General features: G+C 24.3%; 1 long non-coding RNA gene across 2 annotated transcripts in view; it reads right to left on the reverse strand.

The window, feature by feature from the left end:
- The window catches only part of LOC129607917 (uncharacterized), a 31436-nt gene extending 10579 nt beyond the window's left edge, over window positions 1-20857 (reverse strand). For both annotated transcript variants that reach the window (XR_008696857.1, XR_008696858.1), the window contains exons 1-5: window positions 20535-20857; window positions 17007-17149; window positions 10896-11005; window positions 8766-8971; window positions 1454-1605 (exon numbers count right to left, since the gene is read on the reverse strand). This is a non-coding gene — a long non-coding RNA (uncharacterized LOC129607917). The remainder of the gene's footprint in view (window positions 1-1453; window positions 1606-8765; window positions 8972-10895; window positions 11006-17006; window positions 17150-20534) is intronic.
- Between the last annotated feature and the right edge of the window lie 4282 nt (window positions 20858-25139).

The following is a 25139-nucleotide window of genomic DNA, read 5'->3' on the forward strand; positions in this document are numbered from 1 at the left end:
AAAAATTTCATATGAATTTTTGTTTTTCTTTTACTTAAATATAATTTTCGATTAATTCTTCTTTTCATAAAATATTTCATATTAGATTATTGGGATTCACTTTTATCTTTCGATATTTTTTTTGGAAATTTCAAATAAATTAAAGAACCTTTTCACTTAAATTAAAAGAATGAGAAAAGCAAGTAGATGATAATTTAAGAATATTGAACTAAAGGAATAACAATATGCAATACAAAACGATCTCAGTTTTTCTTTCCTTTTTTTTCAACTTCAACAAAATCCGTTTTTTTTTTTGTACATCAGTAAAGCCATACACATAATAAAAAAAAGCGTACATCCTTTTAATCTCTTCCAAAATTTATATAAAATATTAATGACCATCATAACAAAAAAAGGGATGAGTCCCTTTTTTTCAACTTTGATAAGCCTTTCTTCTAAAAACAGAATAAAAAATTATGTATCTGATTGAACACAAATGCTAAAATACGAGTATATGTGAAGATTCTTTGATTTTTGTGGATTAATGTTTAATGATATCATAAATAAACAAAAATTATTTTAATTGCACACTATATTGTATAGCAGTTACCAAGTTCATAAAAGTATTTGTTTATTAATATCATATCCATTTTACACTTTAGGGGGAAAATTTAATGCCTGCATAATCACCTGAGGATTTCAGTTATTTACAAATATAACCTCGAGTCAATCGACACATATTGGCGATTTTTCGTTTTTTTTTTTTATAATAAAAAATTATATTAATTGTAATAATAATTACGTTCTACAATTATCATGTATTTTATAACGGTTATCAATTAATAAGCAATTCAGAACTAGCACGAGTTGACTTCATTGATAGACACCATCCACATTTTATGGGGTTTTGATCAATAGCTTGAAATGCTTGAATGGAACTGACAATCGGATGTATTTGGAAATCAAATTGACCTCTAATTGCTGGTGAAATTACTAACCTCATATTGATTTGGACTGTAAACTAGAAAATACCGGTAAGGCACTACTCAAACCTCAACAAAGTTTACAGGCACTTAGAACTGTTCTAATACTAAAACTTTGTCATAAACTGATTCTTGGCTGCATATTGAAAAGGGCCTTATATAAAATAAATCAAAAACGCAGTCCAGTTCGACCATGGTTTCATTGATTCCCCCAAGCCATATTTTTATAGCAAGTTGAAAAGAGTCTTTTGGATGATGAACATGTTCTGGGTTCAGAATATTAGATTGATAAAAAGGGCGGGTATGTTCCACAGGCGAATCGCTGTGTTCGTAAAACTACTAAGTTGTTGAACGGGAAAGATTATGTGAATTGTATCAGGTTTCTCGCCCACACAGAACCCTCGAAGTCGAGGCCAACGAGAGGGAAGAATCAGGAATTGATTTGAAAATTTGAACTTTTTAAATTTAAATTTCTAACATTAGATATATACCTATGATATATTTAAAAATTTTAGGTGTTGAAATTCCATTTTGAAAAAGTCCAAAGTCTTCTTACAATGCTGAACATATAGCCGCAATGCATAAAACTGATTTTTTTCGGATGAAATTTCCCATAAATTTACCAAAATATTTTGAAGTCGACCTAAAAATAAATTAAATAATATTCAAATTAATATTTTTTGATAATTTTATTAGATTTTATAATATAAATATTATTATAAAACATATAATTTGAATTTAAATAAGAAAATATGAGAGACGAGTAATATTGTAATTTTACTCATATTTAACTAAGTGTACCTTTTTCTGAAATTTTCCAGATAATTTTTGTATATTTTCGAATTTTATTATCAATATTATTTTGCTGGTATACAATATTAAGATTATGCAATAATTTAACTATTATACTGTTTATGGTTTCTTGTTCTCATTTACTAGTGATTTTATGTGTTATATTTTAATGCATAATAATTACAACAATGAAAGCACGTTAGAATTGAATCCCCGTTGGAAAACGGTTTTCAAACCGGAACTCTTCAATTATTAAAAAATGATTTCATGTGTTGACAAAATTTTTTGAACTTTAACATTGCTGTTAAAACATCGTAGATTTGTTCGAATCAAATTTGAATGAGCTTCTATTGACATAGAAATTTCATCAATAAAACTCGTTGTAAATCCTTGCTCAGACTATTAAGCCACTATCATTCTAATACCCTCCCCTTCTACACTAAGACTGCATTTTATAATTAAAATCATCGGACTGATTCAATATTTACTGATTGAATCACCGTTTACTTTAATATTGTTGCTTCGTCTCTCTAGCATTGCTTCTTCTCTTTTTTTTTGGTTCCTTCCAGTCCCTTTATCAACTATTTCATTTTGTTTTAATTTAAAGCAAATATATATATATATATATGTTTATATCTGTATTTTAATTCTCTACATTTAATATTCTTGTACGTTATTGTTGTATACAATATAAAGTTTTGGTTTAAAGTACAAAACTTAATTTTTGTAATCCTTTTTACTATTTTACAACTTTTCATATGCTTGTCTGTTAATATTTGTTTATTTAAAGTTGTACGTGAATATTATCCGGAAATATTGGTAAAACAATAATTGCTTTTAGTCACGGATTTTCAACATAAATAGGTGAGTTTTAATGCATATAAGTTAGGTAGTTTTGTTGTTTTTTTTTCTTTTTTTGTTTTTAGTTATCCTTATCATACTTTTATATTAATGTAAAACTAAATACACAAAAGAAGAACATAATTATCAACACATTTGCATGTTTTTTTATATTTATATTTAAACACTGTGCTAGTGTGCCCTTCTATAGGTTTGAAGAATCATAGAACAATGGTAAATACAATAGTTATAATAATAAAAAACTTATTTGTTTAGTCTGTTTCTGATGGAAGATTTTCTTCTTTCCCCTCCCTTCTCCGTCTCATATGGAATGTAAGAGTCCAAGAGAAATTTTTTCAATATATTCGAAATCTTTTAACTTTGTTCGGCTGCTCTTTCTTATGAATTTTAAGGCAAATAAGACAAAGTTCATAGTGGATATGAAATTATGTAAGTGAAAAGATTTCAACAAATGGAATAGTTCCACTGTTGTACTCTCTTTTAGTTGTAGGAGATTAGAACAAAATTCCGTAAAGGAGTTATAGGGAATAATTTAATTTTCTAAAATGAAAAGATTTTTAAAACATTAAAGACAATGCTTGTTATCTATTTGAATCTACACAATTTAATTATAGCTTGTATATAGTTTGAATATTGCTAGTGTTTTAAGCAATTTTAAGTAATTTCTATAAAAATATGTACATCTGTATTTAATTAAACGTGCTTCATCTATCTATAATTTGTTTACCATTAAATGAACATCGGTATTTTTTATAATAAAAGTTAAAAATAATATTACTATGTAAGTTATTTTTTTCTTCGATTTCATATTACGTTTTTGCACCTTATATTTGTGTTATATGTATATACATATATTTAATAAAAATAAATTATGAAAATTTTGGGTAGTTTTAATTACATACAATCACGTTTAGCTATATACTAGAAAATTAAAGAAATAAAATTTACATGATATAGAAAATAATGAAAAATCTTATTACAATTAAATTATGTGGGGGCAAATAGCTTTTCTTTAACCAGAAAATATTTATTAAAATAATAATTAACAAGTATTACTTATTTGAATCTAGTACTAATAAATTATCAATCTCAACGATATTAATCTAATATTTTAATTTATATATTCTTTTTTAAATATATTTTTGTTTTTTATAAATATCATTCTACATACTTGTAATATTACTAACAATATACCTAATACTAAATACATCAAACCCTATAATACATATATACACATACAGTAACCGAATATCTGTGGGTTCTTATTTAAGACCCTCAATTATTTTCGTTGACGAATTTTTCCAAAATTTTATCAAGTAAATATACAGCGGAGTGTGGTTTGTTGTGGAGGGATGCCGATAAACCTTCTATTAGCCTAGTGCTGGGTGGCTGCGTTGGGAGTGCCACCTCTTCTCTCTAACTAACTATCTAACTACTACTGAAAAACATATTTACTTTTAAAAATTAACTAAATTGCAAGAAATTGTAACCATAATTTCTCTTATAACTTTATTTTATTCAATTATTCATTATTCAATTTTCACTTACATATTTTAATATAGCATCGATATCATGACACAAAGAATTTCCACAGCAATTTATACATATACTGTGTTATATAATAATCCAAGTTTTATTAAAATCATAAATTAAATTTTATAGGTATTAACACTGTTATTGCTTATTACTTTCCAATTACCTAATTATAAAAGAAACTCTTATAATATAAAAATAACGAGATCGCACAAAATTAAACTTTTTTTTTCCTTTTTCTTCTCCTTCCATTTTCTGTATTATTTTCTATATCTTGTTTTAGAAACCACAAGGACACTTAAAACTAGAAGAATTTAGTATAAAGCACTTTAAAAATAAAATAAACTTTTCATTTTTAAATTAGAAGTTTTGTATAAAACAACTTAAAAATTGTAAAATAACAAGAAGAATTCAAAACAACAAAAAAACAAGTAAAAAAAATTGGAAAATAAGTAAAGTTTTTCCTTAGGGCTGATTTTATGTTAAACGCATATTTACACTAAAGTTTTGAAGCGAAATTACATTTTTATCCTGGGAGTTTTGTCAGCAGTATTTTTTCAACTTGACTGAAGACATTTTAAAACTAAAAGAAAATTTTATTTTTTCTAAAAAAAAATATTTTCTTTTTCTTTTCCTTTTATTTTCTCACCTTATTTTAAAAAGTTTTATGGGAAAAAAAATAATACGTGTCTGATACCAAAGATAATGGTACACTAAACTCTATAATAAAATCTTTATGTATAAACCCATAATTTGAAATGAATATATCTGATTATTTTATTATTATTTTACAAAAAGCTATATATACATTAATTTCACGATAATGAAGTTATCAGGATTCATTTGGATTTTGCAGGGAGGGAAAGTAATACATTTTCAATTTTTAATCGCTTTTACATACTTAAAATATTAACCAATTATTTAAATTTTAAAGACTCGATATTATCCTAATTCTATTACTGTTTTAAATCGCTTGAATCTTAAAATCTTTCTATTTCTTTTTAAAGTAACAGGAAAAATAAGCAACAAGGCTGTACGTTCACTTTGATTACTTAGATTGTTAAAAAAATATAGAACTATCATTTAGTTGTTTTAGAGCATTAGTAATTCTGATTGAGATTTAATATTCTTGCCATAAGATACTAAAAGGTTATATATAACAATAGAATTAGTGTTACTCGTCAATAGGAACTGCTCAGTAAGTAACCAGATTAGAAAAATACAAAAGTTTTTAAAATTTTCTGATATTAAAGATTTTTCAAACAAAAATTGCTTAATGCTCTATAAGACTATAACTGAAATTTAAAAAAAAAATGTTCAACTATATCATAAATGTAAAGATCACTTCATTAATACTGTATTCTTAATTTTAAAATTCAATTTAAACAAAAATAAATGAAAAAAATTGTTAAAATGACTTGATAAAACTTTCAAAGTTTTTAAATTTTCAAAGGTGACAAACGAATTTTTAACGTTTCGCAAATCATTTTATAGCTCTTAATTCATAAAACCTACACATTCAAACCTACACTGTTATGGTTTGTACAATGAATTTTGTGTTGTGCAAGGAAATTTTCATATTCTTTTATTTTTTTTTTTAATTTAATTTTATTTCGTTTAGAAAGTTTTCATGTTTTCCTATTTCAAAGGAAAATTATTTATGTAGGTGGTAAATAAAAAAGAAAAATTAAATTTTTGTGTTAACTTATGGGGCTCTTAGTGTGCACCTACTATTAAAGTTTATACATTTTTCATTTTAAATACCTTCATGTGATTACACAAGACAATTTAAACAAATTTTTTTAGTTTTATAGTTTTACGAAATTATTGGTAGAAGTATTTAAACTATAGTTGATTAAAATTTTGGGTGCTATTCTATTTCAATTCCTTCAATCTATGGGTTAAAATTGGAATTTACTTATTTATCATGCCAAAAGTTAGTTTGGCAACTAATATACACGTAGATAATGTAGTTAAACAGATCATATAATTCCATAATCTGATGAAACAAAACAAATTCTGCAGGTAATAACGATTTTAAACAATAGGGTTAAATGTCAGGAATCCGGATTTTCAACTTATTACCAAATTACTAAATCAACCAACAAAAAAGTCAAATGGTTCGTGTTTTCTCATGTAGATCTAAAAAACAAAAAGGAAATATAATATATATATAGGTATTCCGAAATTTGTTCAAACAATACTGTTTTAAAATTTTATAAAAAATTTAGTTGAAAAAAGTTATTAAAGATATGTTTAGTAAGTTCGATAACAATAATTAGGCAGTGTGAATCCAACATCACAATTTTATTATTTAAATGAATGAACTGTTTTCATGCATCTCCTTATTATTGTTATATGATAATGAATTCAATATATTAATTATATTTAATATGATACCGAATTCAATTAAAATGTACAAAATATAATTATTCTTTTTTGAATTCTTTAAGATTTAAGAGAAATTTAATTTTACATTAAATCAAAAATAACAATATAATAACTGTACATATGCGTAAAAATATAAAAATCCCAAAATTAAATTTAATTTTTCTCATATACATTTTTGCTTGAATCCAAATTTATTACTTTTCTTATGAGTATGCAAAAACTTTTGAATAACATTTAAAGGAAGTCATATTAAATATAAAAAATCATTTTCAATTCATATTTATTTTTAATTTTATATTGGGAAATAATAATGGAAAATACTCCCAAAGCAAATATTTTAATTTTAAATTATTCAAAAAAAAAAACAAAAATTTCTTATACCCGAAAAGAAAATGAAAATTTTTCATTTAAATCCAATAACAATTTGAAAAAAAAAATTGTAAAGTGTTCATATAAATATGTGTATGTATACATATAAAGATATATACATTCCCTTTTTCTTAAATTCAAAATATAAAATTATAATTTAATATCATTTTTATTTAAATTGAACTTGAAAAATTTCATTTCATTTTGCATTAAATTATCCTTCCTGTAATAAGAAGAAAAAAAAGAACAAGCTGTGCATATCAAGCTGTATTACATAGAGAAATGTATAACATTCAAGGATTCAAGGATATTTTTCATATTAAATTAATATTTTAATATTATAAAAAAAAATTCTCTTTTCAGAATATAACAATAATAATAACATAATAAAAAAAAAATATTTTGAATATTATAATTGGTCTTGTCGTTTCGTAGTTACCATTACAAGTAATGGTAATATTATTTCAGTGGCGATATTCAATATGAAAATCAATTCTTCAGGTTATGCTTTTGCATGCGTTACAAAATTTTTATTATAAAATATCCAAGGTTTGTTATCAAAAAATGCTAATGGAAATTTAAGATTTATTTTAATATATAGTGTATCGAAACAAATCAAATATTCCAATATTGGAACTAAGTTGAATAGCTGATACATATTGAACTAAGATAAATTTTTACAGCTTTATATGCTTAATTTGAAAATTTTATATAATATATAAAACTTTGTGTATTATAATTTTAAACAAAAAAAAAACTTTATGCTGTTCCCTCAAAATTAATGCAGTCAAAAATAAATAAAACATAAACAAAATATATGTAATTATGTTGGACTGCTGGTCTCTGTACATTAATGTTTTGGCACGTGAAGGACTAAGTGCTTTTTAGCATTCTGATTTATGTTCTTAGTCCAACATATACGTGGATCCTAAGTTAATCAGAAATATGCGTGAAGCAAATGAAATTTCACATTTTTTTTAAATGAATACAAAAAAGTGTGCTCACCTAATATTTTATATTTGTGAGCTGTGACATAAAATTATTGAGAATATTTTTTAAATTGTTTAGGGAAAACAAAATAATCCTTCTTTAGTTTCTCACTTATTTTATTAAATAAAATTCCGGAAAACGACCTCATCTCTCAAATTTTTAATTTTTTTAAGATGACAAAGAACTTTTTGTTTTTTGATTTCTCAGAATTTCTCTCCATAGTACAAAAAGCAAATACACTCTTTTGAACATTAGAATATATTTGCGAATATGTAAAATAATTTTGCTAACTTATAAGTATTATGTATTTATATTAACTCTACATTTTTATACAAAACCATATTATACAACATAGGTTTCAAAAATTTTTAATGAATTTGTAAGTACGCATGTATTTTAGAAGAATATTGAAAAGGATATTATAAACGTTAGAGTAAATTTTCTATACATGGAGCACTTCGGTTGTATGAAATTTTGAGGATGATAAAAATTTTCTTATAAAAATAAATTATGAAAATCAGGGACCGATAATAATAATTTTTATTTTAACTATATATATTATGTATATTATGCTATAATATAAGTTATAATAACAATAATTAAAAAAATATTTACGATTAAAATAAAGTTTTTGTCAACAGTGTCTGCAGAATTAAAATTATAATTTTTTTTAATCATGTTCAAGGACAAGTGTACTATTATCGCGTATTTCGTAAAAAACAAAATTTTTGCGTTAATAGTACGAATCAAAAACATGTCTAACAGTGAATGAAAAGTGTTATAATGGTGATATATTATAATGGTAAGGGTTGGAATGTACATAGTTATATAATTTCATTGAAATCATGATGAGCGTTTCGTACTTACATCTAGTAAATCAATCAGAATTTAAACACCAAACAAAGGAATTCCATTTTATCCTCAATATCACAATCTGAAACGAGTTATTAGACCAATATTGCCTTTAATTTTTTTTTGCCTGTCTTGACTTGATATAGCAAATTAAAATGTAGTTTCTACGAGTCCTGGATGTATATTGCTTCTCAGCTGATAATCATACTTAGTCATAATTACTAAAAGAAAAACAAAAAATTTTAACATTAATTTTCTTGCATGTTATGAAATGTAAAATATTATTTTAACATTAAAGTTTTGCATAAGCTTAAAATTTTATATATAAACTTTTAAAAATTTTCCATAATTTTCCGAATTTTATTATATTATCTTTTGTGTGCTTAGTCGTTTGATTTATTCACTTCTACGCAAAGGAAATTTCGAAGTTTTATTGAAATGATCATTTTGATTTTCCACCCTGATCTCTTTTCCGTTTAATATTCCATTTGAATTTGTTTTATAATTGGATTTTCTTTTGTTATACATAAAAGAATAACGTAAAAAATTAACGAAGCTTAGATTCCAAAAAATTATTATAAGGATATCATGTGCATTATGATGTGAGGCGACCACATTAATCATGTATTTGGTATATGTGGTTCTAGTATATTGTAAAACAATACACAAAAGAACCCTGTCAACTATTTTTTTTAATTCTTTTAAATTTTATTCATTTTTTTTCCTAGTCTTTTGTTACAACCATTTTTAATAAGTTTTTATTTTTATCACACCATCCAAACTTCCTGCTAAAGGGGAACACAATATAATTATGAATTGTATTTCCTTCCTTTTTCTTTTTTCAAATTTAAGTGCATTCTATATGAAAAATTTAGTTCCTAGAAAAGCACAATATTACAGTAAAATATTATTGCTATAGAAATTAGAAAAATACATAACAAATTTCATTTTAAAGTGATTTTTTTTAATAAAAATTATGGAAGCATAATTATCAAGTTGATGATATTAAAGAATGACAAAAAATTTAAAAATATTTTATTATTTTTAAAATGTTAAGAAAAAACATGACTCGAGCGATGTTTATGCATTATTTAGCGCTGCAATAAATGGTGTTTGTAAGTTATAACTAGATAATTATCACATTAAAAAGCTAAAATTTTGGACTAGTTTAAAAATTGTTTGCGAAAAATAATTGCCTAAAGTTGATAAATCCATAGTGACCAGCTGGATTCGGAAAAATCCGACAAGAACTTTTGCTATTTTAATAATGAGAACTGTTAAAATCAACTTCTGTATGGAAGAAAATTGAAAGAGTGTGGTTTAATTAATGATGTTGAAAAACAATTAATAATTAATAGAACAACAATTAATGATGTTGAAAAACTACAACTTACAATAATCACTTTGTTTCGATTTGTCTATTAAAATTTTGTTTATTATAAAGAAAGTATGTTGTTACTTAAATTAATATTTTTTTAGTGTGTAACATTTGCTTGAAACATTTTTTTGAAATAACTTCTCAAATTGAATTTTTCTAACAAATCATACGAAATAAAAATAATTGTTCTTAAAAAAACAACAATATTTTATTATTCACCCTTTACTGCTATGAATTAAATTATAAATCACTATATAAAATCATATTTAAATATAAATTTTGTTATTTTTATCCAAATTATCCCAATAAAATTAAGAAAAGCTTTAAAAAAAATCATTAACATCGTAACATTGCACAATGAATTTCTATTCACGTAAAATAAAATGCACAAATCTTGCATTTTACTTTTTAAATTTTATTTTTATTTTATTAAAATAAAATATAATTATATAAAAAAAATACGATAATTGCAAAAAACTCAATAGGGATTGTGAAAATAAGAAAAATGAAAACTTACAAAACACATAAAAAGCAAATTTTATATAAAAACTAATTATATCCGGTGTCTTTCAGTGACGGGATAGTCAACAAGAAATACTAATCGAACAGAAATTCTAACACGTTTCACTGAAATATCATTTTTCTGTCATTGTCAAAAAAAAGTGCTAGAAATTTTCGGATGTGACTATTCCAATCTTCCTAGTTTTTCTAAATTTACCCTAATAATAATACTAAATTTATTTTAATAATTATTTATGTAAAAGTACCTTTGAAGTGCTTTTGTTATGAAAACAACAAGATTTCATTTTTATAGAGTAACTCTGAACTTTTCCAGATTTCAATATCAGTCTCTTTTATAAAATATCGCGGCAGCTACCTAAAAAACAAATATTATTAATAAACATCTGATATAACGCTATCTAAGGCATAATCTAATATCTAAGTGTCCATACATTTTCAATCATTGTCATACTTAACCTTAGAATAACAATTTTTTTAATTTAATACAAAGTAATTTGCATCTAACCTAACTCAAAATGCACTTATTATTATTATTGTTATAATCATTTTGTACTAGACCAGAATGTATAAAAAGTTAATAAGCAAAAGGATAAAAATGTTAACGATAATTATCAAGATTTATTCTTTGAATGTTCTGCTCTAGAATTTTTAGTTAATGTTATTTCTCTTTACTTTTTTTTTTTTTGCTTTCTTATCCTTGTTTTATTTGCAATCTCGCGTAAAAGAGATGCTAAACTAATTAGAAATGAAAGTATAAAATGAACAATAGTAAAACGTTGTAATGCGCTGTAACGATTTTATAAAGCTTAAAAGAAGACAAAAGTTTATTTCTGTTTGCATTTTAGAATCTTTTAACAATTTTATTTCTTTTTAAATTGTAAAAATGAAATGATTTGATTTTTTTCTTTCCTTTTTTGAAATTTTTAAATGAGGTTTTTATAGTAGTTCTATCTACTCTAAAGTATGGTATGTATAATATTGCCATATTTATTAAGATATTTATAAGTAAATGTTTGTAACTTTCAAAAATAATTCTGGATTCAAATCCGAAAAAGTATTATTTCGTAATAATTTGTAATATTTTTGAAAATCAGTGATTATAAACACAATTGCTAGTTCAACAACTATATATTTTTTCGTTTAAAATTTCAATCTGCTTATAAATGCCGATTAATAGTGCAACAAATAGCTATTTAACTTGTTCATTTTACTACAAGACAGCATTTTCTTGATTTCGGATTTTCATAGAAATCTGTGATTAAAAAAAAAACTAGAAAGTTTATAATTGAAACTATAAATAGAAAGGAAAGTTCATATTTAATTGTGTCCTTACATTCGATCTAACTGGTAAAATGTTATTAAGTGACCATTTGCTCAAAATATAATAGAAAGTGTAATAAGACTAAATTTCAATGAAAATTATATTAATTTTTTTTTTCTTTACAGTACGAAATAACTTAGTAAATAAATTTCTACGAAAATCAACCCTATTTTAAAGAAATTACCGATAATCCAGTTTTGAACGAGTTTTGAAGTAAGTTAATATAATATTTAACTGCTGCCTATGTGCTAAAGTTATTATTTTGAATAAACGTACAAGCTATATTTAACAAATATTTTATTCTTATGATTACCCAATGGACCGTTTAAAATTTTTAATTTTAAACAGAAGAATAAAATTCTGCATTTATATTCAATGAATTTTTTAATTTTTTTTTTAAACATTTTGCAGTATTATACTTTTAAATTTTTAATATTACAAAAGAGCATTAATGTTATATAATATTTTTTTTTGTTTATACCTATACTTTGACCTAAATGCTTACCTTTTAATTTTTAATGGGAAAATATATATATGTATATATATATATACATATTTAAAATGTTAATGAATTTTTCCATTAAGAATTAAAAATTTAATTTCCTTAATATAATTAATCGAAATTGCGTTTTTATTATATACTTTTATATTTAAAACATAGAATTTATAATATCATTATTTTAATATTTTTCAAAGATAGTTTTCATAATGTTTTGAATTTTTCTATTATATTTTTGTATATTATTATTTTATATAAGATCTTTTGAATTTAAAATAATTTTATAGCATTAATATAGTTTTGAATATCTTGAATATATAGTGTTATAGTATTTAATTTTGTTTTGTGAGTAAAAATGATGGTTTAAAGTGAAATTACTATGTGAATTTAATTATGATAGTTAAAAAAATTCTATCATTTAAATTTTTATTGTCTTTAATTAATTCTCTTAAACTGGAAAAATACTATAGGTAAATAATTATAGCAAATGTTTAATGAATAATGATAAGAGATTATTTAATTTTTTATACAAAAAAAATGAAAGAATTATTTTTAAAGAATTATTATGTTAAATAATGAAACGTACAACAGCCACTGCTTCAAATTATAAATGGCCTTATAATACTACTTGCCAAAAGTTGTTATGAGCATTTACATATTCTTAATAACGGTAATAAATGGTAACGTGCGTGAAAAGACAAAGTCCTTCCTTTTTTGAACATTTACGTTCCCTCAATAATAGAATTTGTATTTTTCACAATTCCGATCATGTTTAGCAAAATGTTTCTAAAATAGTATCAAGAAATTTTTATCAGGCGGCATTGGGTTCGCAATTCTGCAAATAAGTTTCCGTTGTCAAGTTCACTAAATCGTACATACCCGCACCGCCACAAGGCTAATTAAACTCGATCTTCCTAGAAATAAAAAACTTGTTTAAATGAACATATTGTCATACAGTCTAATACACCCCCCTAATTCATCCACCTTCATCCTAACACAAGCTCTACCGGCCTTTCCATGAATCAATAAAGATCCTCGGCATTTTTATCTAATAATATCTTCAATCTTGTTTTTTTCTTTGTTACTGTAATTTTGTTAATTCATTTACTTAACATATTGGAGTTATGAAACTGAACATTTATTTTTAAGAGTGACGCTTTAGATATTTTCTTTCCAAAAAAATTTATACATTTTCTCTGGAAATTACAAGTTTCTCATAATATTTCCTGTAATTTTAACACCTTAGAGATAAAATAAAAAAAATTAATTAAAAAAAATATTATTCATAATTTTTGTGAAAATCAACAAGTTATTAACAAATATAAAAAAAAATTTGATTGTATTAATTTATTAATAACAGAAACAAGAATTTTTTTTCCTCATTTTAGTGAAGATACAACAAGTCATATGGGATTTTTTAAATTTAACACTATAAAGAGAATGGTATTCACTATTTTTACATAACAAAAAAAAAATTTAACATTTTTGATGACTACGGGTGTATGAAATTTTTTTAACAAAATTAATTTTAATAAAATCGTACATACTTGCCTCATATATCATGAATATCAATAAAAATTTTTTCAACATTAAAATTGTATATTATTTTTACATTACACATAGGCCTAATTTAAAAAAAAATTAATTAAAAATATTAGATTATATTATTATGTAAGTAAGTAAGTTGTTAAATAAATTTAATATTGTTAATTTACCATTTTACAATATTTTATAACATGCAGTTATCAAGGGAAATTTTAATATTATTAATTGAAAATAAATGAAATTACAATTTTCAAACCAAAAAGTGAGTTTTGTGTTCAGTATATTTCCTTCTTTTAAATCTTTTAGATAAAGGTTACGTTTCGTTATTATATAAGCCATAACGAAACGTAACATAACGTGGCTCTTTACTTAAATTCGAAAATATCATTGCCATTGAAAATTTACTTGATATTTACTTAAAGTTTTTCTCTATTTCAACTTAAAATAAATTTATTACCATAACTATTACAAATATTCATATTCAAATGTTATATTTAACTATATTACTATTGTTCATAACAATAGCTTTTCTTATAACACATAATACCTTAAGAAACCTCTAAGCTATACCATTTAAATATTCTGAAAATAGTGGAAAAAAAAAAAAAAAACAAAAAAAAATAAAAATCGCTAGAAATGAAAGTGGAAACAAAAAGCATTTTGTAACAAAAAAAAAATAAAAAAAACAATGATTCATCCTAAAGGAAATCTTTAACACCTAATTATTACTCCTTTCGGATGATTTTTATTAAGAACGATTGAAAGCTTTTCGATACAATTTTGTTATTTAGGCAAAATTTTTAAGGATATTTTTCTGTTATGCGCGTAATGTACTCGGTATTCGTTTTTAACTTCATATTTGCTTACCATAAAAAAATACACACATAATATTTTTAACCAATATTATTATACACACGCAATATTTATATTTTCACTTTATGTAGTTAGTAATAAAAGCCATTGTAAATTGGATTGATCTCATAAACTGAAATTTTGTTTTTTTCCTATCAAAATTTTCCAATCGAATAAAAAAGTAAAGCCATAGAAAATATTGATGGCAAACAAAAAACTAACGATGGAAATGAAAACTTTGATGTTCAATTGTTGAAGAACCGTAAAACCATTTTAAAAGATCATGTTAGGTAAAATGTATTCACTGTTAACCCTAAGACTAGTTAGGTACAAAAAAGATTAGTTAGGTACAAAAAGATTAGTACGGTACAAAAAGATTAGTACGGTACAAAAAAAAAATAAACATTTTGAAATTGTTTGGGAAATTCATTGGTTGAAATTTATTTTACAACTTTTGAATTTAATTTCTGGTTTCCTAAAATTGAACGCTCATTTTTACTCGGTTATTTTAAAGTCTCTGCGATTTCATAGCTATATGATTAAATACGAAAAAAATATTTATATCGCGATTCGTGAATTTATTAGATAATTACAATTAAAATGAAATAAGAAATATAAAGTCATTCAATAGAAATTTCAAATTCAATAGTAACATGCTAATTATATAACTTTTAAGAATTTATTGAGAAAATGTACAAATTAAATAACTTTCATTGTATAAACGTAATATTCAGATTTGAGTCCTCGAAAATTTCCCCTATTCTTTTAAAAAAAATAAAACAAAAAAGCAAAGAAAAAGTAAATAAAAACCATAAGAACAGGACAAAAGATGAAATTTGGTGCAAATAGGATGCCAAATTACAAAGATTTTTTATTTTGATATGAATAAGATTCATAGCTCTCCAAAAATATATATATTCTGAAGTTCAATTCTTGATGTGGGGGCGGAATACACAAATATATTATACCGAGTATTGTTTCTATAGAGAACAGTAATGGCGTAATAAAAATTTCAAGAAAATAAAACGCAAAAAAAAAATAATAAAATAAAAAACTTGTATTCCTTCGCCAACCATTTGCATTCATTTCTCTTGTGCCTTTAGCGTAATTTGAAGAATACATATTATAAATTACAGAGTGCTTCACTTACTTTTACAGAATGTTAATATCTTAATTTGAAAACACTATAGAAAAAACCACCAGTCACATACATTAACTACAGATCAATAACTAAGCTATGAGGAAAGTATTCGAAATTTCACAAGGAAAATATTAAGAATTTTCCTAAATACGTTATCTGAGTTGATTGATATAGTCAGCGATTATATACATGTAGGTATTTTTTCTTTTTCCAGCCTAAAATGAATGATAAAACCCGATATTGTACCAAGAATACCTTGTATCCGTAGATATTATATTTTAGCTATAATAAATACCATTTTGAAGGACTTAAAATATGTAAAAGATAAGGCGGAATCAGACAGTTTTGATAATAAAGCGCAAAAACAAAAGCACAAAAAAAAACTTTAAGTACATATAAAAAAAGAATTGGAAAAAAGAAAAAAAAAACTTATTTTCAAAAGCGTTGTTTTTTTTCTATTCCTTTATTCTTATAGGATATGAAAAAATTAAAGCCCAAGGCAGAAAATATTCTGACAAAAAAAAAATTTTTCCAATATTCTATTTTTGTGTACATAATATTTAAAAATTTTTCTTTATTGATTTCTTTATAACTTAGTGAAAGTAGTATCGCAAATTGTTCTTCAAGTTTATAACCCTATTATTTAATTGAAGTAAAACACAGATTAAGATATAATCGAAAAGCGTAATAGTTTTAAAGGTTAAAATATAATCGAATTTAACTAATAAATTTTTAAATTTCTAGCCACATCTGAAGGAATAGATCAAAATTCTTAATAAACATCGTTTAAAAATTTTGAAATTTCGGTTTGGCTTGTTATCATTTACAAACCGAGTGTTAATTCAGCTTGTATCATTATTGAATAATGCGAATTTTTATACAAATATTTCTGGAAAATATTCTTCTAATTTGAAAATTACAAAATAGAATTAAATCAACGTAGCACTAATTATCCTCAGTGTGTTATAGTTCAAATTTTGTATAAAAATTGTATTTACCGAAAATTTTTGCTTGGGAAATCATCCAATTACTTTTCTTGCAGGAATCTAGAACATTGCTGTAAGCACCTCTCCTGTTATTTTACTTGATCACATTCTCTATTATCTTCATTAAATGAGACGTATTGTGAATCATTAAAAATCTAAAATTAAGATATTTTTTAAAGTTTTATATAAATTTACTCAAATTTCAAACAGCTTTCCTCTACATACAGTATGTTTTAGTAAAATTAAATTCAGATGCGGGATCCTCAAATTAATTTTGAGAATTAATTGAAATTGTAAACCAACTCATAATTGAAATTGTTAACCATTGTTGCAAATTTCAAATTCTCACAACTTATAGTTGTGACTAGTAATATAATTTTTTTTTCTTTTTGTGGCAATAGTTTATACCATTATCCTTTTATCCTATCAAGAATAAGAGAAAGAAATATGTACATACATGTGTATATGTAGCATATTTTGTGTAGCTATTCAAGACAATCACGACTTCAATATTAAATTTATTTATTATTATGTTATATTCAATAATGTTTTTAATTTTGGTTGTGTTTAATATTGCCAACAATATTTTATCTTTCATGCTCCTCACTTCATCTCAATTATATTATATCTCTCTCTTCTTATTCAAATTTTTCTTTTATATACACGAGAATAAATTCATCTTTCTATTTGATATCTGCCCTTAATGTAATAGCCACAGATATTAAACATCTTATGTATATACATATATACACGTTAAAATGCTTCAAAAGTTCAAGGATAAATCTTACAACAAAGAATATTATATAATATGAATAAATACTTTATGTTTTAGTTTTTCAATAATTTTATTCGTAAGCTTAACGAAATCTTCTTTTGCTTTTTGGAAATGAATATTTTAACAGGTCATTGGCACTTCTGAGCATTAATCTCGAATCTAAATAATGCCAAGAAATTTTTCATTTCTGCTTTTTTTTCTTGTTGGATTACAATACAATAGTGTTATTGTTAAAAAGCGGTTGTTGAGATTAAAAAAAGAATGACAAATCTTATAAACTTAATTTAATTTATTATACGACAAAAATGAAGAACTTTCGGCTGAAGTGGAAAATAAGTGAAAATAAATTTCCGTTTATATTAAAACATTAAATGAAGTTTTTCTTTAATAAAATTTAGAAAATTTCTTAAAAACCATAAGTTTATAGGGGCTTCTACAATTTTATATTACATTTTTAGAAAAACTAAGAATTTGATACAACTTTCAAGAAGTAGCCTTAGGTCTTAGTAAAAGCATACTTTCCTTAATCAAATTTTCCTGAAAAGTTTTTGTTTATTTATTTCCCATATACTTAAAATATTTTCGTTTCAATGCAAAACTTTTCAGCCAAAAGCAAGATGTAAGACAGCACACACAAACAGATAGATAGGCGGAGGGATAGCTCTCCATAGCGGATAAAGACCTTTCCATCAAAATCGCTTCATGTCAAATTTGCTGTAATTATAATATCTCACTTATTTTACGTTAGACCGAAGTGTATTGTACAAAATGGGTTTGCAAAATTTAAATGAAGCAGAATTATTATTTTCACGTAATTGCTTTTATTTTCACACAATGAAATTTAAATATTTCTAATGTTCTTGTAATAAGCTTGCTACAGGCAAGAACAGTAATTACAATATCAAATATGTATATTATAATTCAATAAACAGATTTAATTTTTAAATAATTTTCTCAATAAAATTATTGTAAATTCACTTTTCTTTATCCTTGTTTAATTAATCTCAACAACCGCAACCGTTCTTATTTATAATTAGTCAAACAAACAAGGATAATTCCATCTATAACAAGAAAATCTTTTGAAATATTATTATTCCCATCAGCACCTACATTGTTTAACTAAGGATAATGACTAATAATTTTCAAACAATTTAATCATTAACATACATAAGAAGGTATCATAAAGAAGTCTTGCATATTTAAATTGCATTTGAAATACAAGCACTATACCTACATTCTTATACGGATTAAAATATAAAATTAGATGCACATATGTATATGGATATGACTTATAGAAAATTTTCGTTTTACAATTGCAAGAATGTTGAAATCAGTTGAGTGACATCCTGCAAAGTTGAAAATATAATTATAGTGGAATTTATAATTCAAAAATTGTTTTGTGATTTTACAGGAAACTTTCAAACCTACAAGAAAATGTATTGAGTAAATATAAATGCATTGATATAAATTAGGTTCTATGTATATTAGTGAAGTTCCATTTCCAGATTTATATATAATGCAATTTACAATACATATTATTTCTATAAAATTCGTAAACATTTTAAATTTTTGAACTTTGAATGGAATACCTATTCCTTTGAAATTTCGTTTTCATTCGAAAAATCTTATTTTCTATTGTTAATAAATAATAGGCATTTTGATCAAATTGTATACCAAGAATTAAAAGCAAATTAATTTTTTTCGTTATTAGTGCATTCATCTTCCCTGAACCTACGTCAGGCTTAATGCTGTATTGCTTAATGCTGGTTCATTGAATTTTGAAAGAAGACTCTCGCGCAGTTAAATCATCATTTCTTCATTTTCAAGTTCTTGAAATGTCTTTTCTAGTTAATTTTATTATAATAGTATATAAATTACAGTTAATTATTGATTTTGCAAAACTCTTTGAAGAAAATTGCATTTCAAAATTGCATACTAATATTTTTAGTATTTTTACAATACGTTTTCCAATATTTAAATAAAATTAGTAGGTTCTATAATATTTGCTTGAGTATTTCTAATGAACACATTTTGGGAAAAATTCGGAATTTCTTTGATTCACGAATGACCCATTCTCTCTCTTTTTTAAATTTATTATAGCAATTATTAGGTAATTTTCAAGCATTTTTATTTATATTGCAACAAATTATATCAAATAATCGTAAATTTTGTATTTGGTACTTGAATATTTTATTATATTCAATACAAATATAAAAAAAAAATCAACCTGAAAAATATTGGCTTTTATTATATCCGATTCTAATAAAAATCAATTTCATCTAAGCGTTATGTAACAAATTTAATATTGTGTCATTGAAAAAAAAATACTAAAAATTTATGATTTTCTGCTAAGATACAACAATTTAAATGTTATATTTGTAATAATCCGTCCATAATAATGATTATGGAATAGATTTTACAAAAATTACACCTTTGATTCTTTATACATAGTCGAATTTTCTCATTACAATACACAAAATTTCGGGCTAATTTGTAGCTTTATATTATCTTATCCACACTTGAAATAAAATACATGAGCGGAATACATCATTAGTTAAAGATTCTCAGAGTTCGAATTAACCACTTACATACATACATTGAATTTTTAGGTTTGTAAATTATTTTAGCTTTGATAAAGTAATAATTAAAGCTATCATACTGTGATATAATTTAATAATCAATAATCCATATTTCAAAAGTTTAATCAATTCAAAAATCGAAATATTAAGAAAAAACCGCTATATTACAAATTTAAATAAACTTACGTGATATGCATTGTCGGCTGGATCCACCTAGCCTGTTTCCAATTATTCGTTAACACTATCCATCCAGCACGGACTCAAGTGTTGTACAGGTCAAAAGGTTACACATACATAACTTGGATGCCAATGCTGCAATTTAGGCACGCAATTTTAAACCAAATTTTTTGTACATATTCGTATTGTGAAATTCAAATTATCCATTACTCCATTTCCAATTTGAAAAATTAAATTTTTATTTTAAGCCAACTTCGCATTTCTAATTGGAAATATTAAATTTTTATGCCAATCCAAATTCGTATTTCCAATTTGGAGCCAAAAATTAAAATTAAATTTTTATCCACAACCAAGCCAAGCCAGATTTTTACTAGGGATGACATGTATGTACATGATAGGGATGTATTATAATGCTGAATATTAATTTATGTTTCCTATATTTAACGCTAGGTTGCTCACCAATTTTTATTTTATCACAAAGAAAATAAAATTGTGTTAACCATAATTGAACACGTTAAAATGTTGTTTGAACACGTAACCGTTAACGTATTCAAACTAGTCATTAGCGAATTTTTATTTTGCACCATTTCTAAATAGAACAGCCTTTTTCGATTATAAGTATTATTAAAAACAAAATTATTAATAAAACTATTTGTGGGAAAAATATGCTATATTGTCTAAAAAAATTTCAAAAGGTACACAATCAAAGTTTCTATAAAATCAAGCAGAAAATAATTTTTATCTTTGACAGACAAAAAAAAAATACAAGGTCAATGCAGTGCCGGCCACACATTATGTAGAACAATTTTGTCATACATTTATTAAAAATATATCAAGGTTCGTCCGGTCAATAGTTTTAATACTTTTTTTCTCTTAAAAATATTCATTTTTATTGAATATTTTTCTGAAAGTTTGACGTCTACAAAAAAAAAATGATATAACGTAATTAAACGGGGATGAACGAAATAAAGATGTTATTACAAAGCAGAGCAGCATTTCAAAATATTGTTTCATTATATAATTTTGAAGTTGCTGTTTGTCAAAAACCATGACTTCCTTAGCATATTTAAGTCATTATTGTTTTATTATATAAAATTTTAAACACTGTCAAATTTTAAAGTACGGCGTAATTAAAAAAATTAAGAAATCTACCATAATCAAAGCTCAACATTACAATTTACACAATTTTACTGGCTGTAATATGCTAACGGCTAACCATTATGGAAAGTTAGGAATTGGAATTCGAAGCGCCGCCGTTTGTGATATGACGTGACGTGACCGGCTTAAATCAATAGAAAATAGTTGCTTGGTACAAATTTTCAATTTTATTTTCTTAATTTAATATAATTTGACATAAAAAGAACATACGCACAAAAAAAATGAAAATTATCGTTCTACACACACACATGTTCTAATATTATTTTTTTTTGTTACATTACACAAATAACTTTTTTGTATATACAAGACAATTTACGTAGGCTTACACCAGCTTATACATAAAAAAAAAAATATAAAAAATAGAAAAGAAGATCGATATCCTTCCATTATCATTTGTCATTAGGTAATTTTTTTATCATCCATATCAAATAATAATAATTGTACTGTTAAAATAATAATAATGACAATAATAACAATAACAGTAAAATATATTATGAATATTTTTTTAGTATAGGTATGAAATGTTATATTTGTTTTATGTACATTATTCTTTACATAGATGAGTATACATCAGGACCATATTGGAATTGAAGCACATTCCTTAAAAAAATTACAAAAAGCATATTATCATTATCAAGTGTATTTCCTTTCGAAATCTCTTTTAATAACTACATGAATACATACATACATGCATACATAAAGGATATACGCCAATATACTTATAAATAACCGTAACAGCAAAAGATAAGATGTCGTTATTTTTATTTCAAATTATTTCTTAACAAAGCTGTAAGTATATACTATGTTGTATAAGTACAATACCTATATAATTTCATACCGCACTGTACATAAGACTCACTTATACTATAAATTTTAAACAATTTCTTCTTAGCTAGTATAATAATTTATTAACAGAATAATAAGTTTTTAATAACAATTTTTAATAGCAGCTCTTAAGGCGTTCATGATGATTGTTACTGTTTGTTAATGTCACAAAAAAAAAAAAAAAAAACAATTTATTTTTCTTTCTGCTTTAAAATTAGAAGATGTTGCTATTGTATAGGTAGAGGTATATGTATATGTAGGTATATGTAGTGGTAATATTAGAAGGACGCTTTTACGTTTAACCATTACTCTTTTCATTGCATTTTCCATTTTATTACTAACTTTTTTTGTTTTCTTTTTTTCTGGTTTGACATTACGATTTACAAGAGATGAAAGTATAAAATCAAGAAATTTATTTGAAGCAATTTATTCCTCATTCTTTAAAATTTCTTATATTCTATTCATGATTTTTATATACAAAATGTCCTTTCTCTTCCTCATTTTTAATAATATAATATTTATTTATGCTATTGAAAGCGTTAGGTATACATATGTATGTGTGTATACACAGTTAGCGTTACTTGTTATCAGTGCCGAGTTTAAATACAAGTTTTTAACAAAGAGTAACAAAATCAAAAATTCACTTTTAATATTTTGTAATGCGTCGCGTGTTAACTTTTGCCACCAACTGCATTTTCGCGCAGTTAAAACGTAGAAGCTCAAATATTTTCTGTAAGGATTTTTTCGATAATAAGAACTTGGCTGTTTCAATTAAACGTAATTGCCTCAATTTTTGCTTTTGTGGTTCATATGAAATCTGGATTCGCGCACTCATTCAAGTATGAAGTGTAGCCTGAGATAAAATAAATTTTTCTTCCATTAGTTATTTAATGCAAGTTTATTTAGAACTTTAATTGCCGTTTGCCTATCCGAAACATTAAATTCATCCCCAATTCAAACACTCTCTAACCGCCGAAATTTCCCTTTCATGTTTGTCGAAGGAAAACTTCTCTCGAAAAAGCTTATTTGATATTTTATTGATGATGTATCCTAACAAAGCAAAGTAATATAGTATGATATTTGGCATTTATATTCTTGTTCTTTTCAGAAATCACATTTAATATTATTCGGCGGGTACTGCATACTTCGACCCTGTTTGTTACTGATGTTACCGTTTGTTCAACTCTTGTATATATCTATATTATAATATAACATAACATAAAAATTAGAAAGAATAATTGTGTATTCAACAAAAAACAACAAAAATATTATAAAAAAAAAGATCACAATCCTTAAAATGAAGAATAGTGGTAATGAAAAAGGCAAGGGATATTTTTATAAGGAAAGAACAACCGTAATAACAGACACAAAACAAGCTAACCAATAAAATAGCAGATAAAGAAAATCAAGATGAGTGAAAAGAAATTTAAAAGAAAAAATGATGTGGTGATGCTTGTTATTACAAAAGAATAACACAAACTATATATTCCACGAAAATTTGTTTAAAAAAAATGTGATTCCTTAAAGGACCCTTTCTACTTCAATTCTCAATACCTATATACATATACATTGTGTGAATATATATTTATAATTATATGCATACTAGTGGTGCTTCAAAACTGCTTTTTACAGTTTTTCTGATTTTGTTTTCCGTTCTTATCTACATATACGATAGCCTCTTTTTATTGTTTGTGCTACATTGTAGTCTTTTTTTTAATACTCCATCATTTAAGTTAATGGTAAATTGTCTTCTCTGTTGTTATCCTCCTCCATTTTCATACTATAAATAGTGATGGTAATGAAATAAGGAAATGAATCATATACCACACATACTCGTTTTTGGTGTAGTTTTAATTTATCGATAATTAATAGAAAGTAGACTTTCAAATATATTTTTGAAGTAGTTTGAATGTTCAATAGGCGTATGAAATACAAACATAAATTATTTAATTATGATCATTTTCAAAATTTTATTTTGTTTAACCAACTTATACGAGATTTCGCGCAGTTACTCGAAACAGGCGTCCCATAAAACATCACACTTTAAAAAATTGTTTTAAAAATTATAGTTTTTTTGGGTCAGCGGAAATTTGGATTTCCTACATATTAGCGCACATATTATTTTGATGTTATCACATTTTTAATTACTTCTGTCAATTTGGATGTCAAATTTCAAGTTTTCGTCCAACTCAGTATTAGTGTAAATATCTTAAAAATTTAAACTTTTTTTGGAACTCAAAATTCTTATCTGGTTATTTGTGTATTTTCGAATTTTCAGAATTTTTTTTTTTGTTAGATTTTTATCATTAATTTATGGCGGGATATACACATAAAATCACCCATATTTGCACTGAAAATAAGAAAACAAACAAAAAATTTTATTCTTATGTTATAAAATTTTATTGTGTACATTTTGTTAAATAATCCTTTTTGATATTTTTTTTTTACCATCATTTCCGGTTTACTATAATTTTTAAGCTATAATTTATTCTTTAAATGTGATGACATTTTTTAACCAAAATATTTGCAAATATTGGTAAAAAATTGTCACTTTTTATACCAATTTCATATTAAATGAGAAATTTTTCGTAAATATAATATTAAAGATATTTTGCGATTATGTAAAATTTA

Source organism: Condylostylus longicornis, unplaced genomic scaffold (assembly GCF_029603195.1).
Source record: "Condylostylus longicornis isolate FDR11 unplaced genomic scaffold, ASM2960319v2 ptg000030l, whole genome shotgun sequence".
In the NCBI taxonomy this organism is placed as follows: domain Eukaryota; kingdom Metazoa; phylum Arthropoda; class Insecta; order Diptera; family Dolichopodidae; genus Condylostylus; species Condylostylus longicornis.